The sequence below is a fragment of the Elephantulus edwardii genome, unplaced genomic scaffold (assembly GCF_000299155.1).
Source record: "Elephantulus edwardii isolate Elephantulus edwardi_28Jun2011 unplaced genomic scaffold, EleEdw1.0 scaffold00092, whole genome shotgun sequence".
NCBI lineage: Eukaryota > Metazoa > Chordata > Mammalia > Macroscelidea > Macroscelididae > Elephantulus > Elephantulus edwardii.
This window is the reverse complement of record NW_006399842.1, coordinates 2,366,001-2,367,187: the sequence shown is the minus strand read 5'-3', so window position 1 is coordinate 2,367,187 and position 1,187 is coordinate 2,366,001. Positions and strand designations below refer to the sequence as shown.

At 32.8% G+C, this 1,187-nt stretch overlaps 1 protein-coding gene across 1 annotated transcript in view; it reads left to right on the top strand.

The window, feature by feature from the left end:
- CNTRL (centriolin) overlaps positions 1 to 1,187 on the top strand; it is a 121,912-nt gene that overhangs the window by 94,404 nt on the left and 26,321 nt on the right. The window lies entirely within an intron of this gene.

Genomic DNA, 1,187 nt, shown 5'->3' with positions numbered 1-1,187 from the left:
TGCAGATATTTTTCCAATTTTGCCAACACCATTTGTTAAAAAGGCTGTCGTTCCCCCACTTCACTGATTTCATCTCCTTGTCAAAGATCAGTTGACCATAAATAGATGGGTTGATCTCTGGATTCTCAATTCGATTCCATTGATCTATGTGTCTGTCATTGTACCAGTTATGTAGTATTTTTTGAAATCGTTGCTCCACAGTGTTGCATAGTATTCCACTGTGTGAAAGTACAACTTTTCAGTCCATGCAGTTGTGCTTGGGTATATGGATAGTTTCCATGTTCTTGCAGTGGTGAATCATGTTACTATTAACATAGGTGTGTAAGTATCTATGTTTCAGTTCTAATTTCCTTGGGGTATATTTCTAGTAGTAGAATAGCTGGGTCATACGGAGTTTCCATGTTCAACTTTTTGAGGAAATGTCAAACTGCCTTCCAGAGTGGTTGTACCATTTTACAGTGCCACCAAAAGTGTATAAGAGTTCCTATCTACGTCCTCTCCAAGGTTTTTTACCTTTTGATGGCATTATTTTAAGCCTCATCTTAGTGAAGGAAAGAAACTTAATTTGAAAAAAAGAAATAAAAAAATTATTTTTGCCAAATACTACACAGGAAGCATTTCTCAATACTTCAAAAAATATTTTATATCAGTGTTTCTCAGCCAGTCATCCTCAGATCAGGGAGCTTTTATTCACCTTGATAATATCTGAGCTAATGCAAAAATCTCTTTGTGGAAGTAGCTTTGGTAAAAATAACTTCATTGTCACTTAACTGAGTAGATTTCTTTTTTAATTGAGAAAAATGAAATAACATTACAGATTATTTAGAAGGGAAAAAAGATCATGTCCTGTCTCACCACTTAAAATAATTATTTTTGTGTGTACTTGTCTTTCTGTCTTTGTTGACACATAGTTTTGTTATTCTCATATTATTTGTAATATTTTACACTTACATCATTCAGCCAATATCATCATATCACTGGTACTTTTCCAGATTGCTACATTACTATTTTAAAAGCTACACAATATTTTTTTCTATTTATGTACTATTACCTATTAAATCTATTATTTGTCAAGTTTTGTACTATTTAGTTATACAGTGCACATATTTGTGCAGCAGTTCTTTGGTTCAAAAATTATTTCTAATGTTCAAAATCCCTAGCCCTGAGAGAGATGCAAATCAAGACAA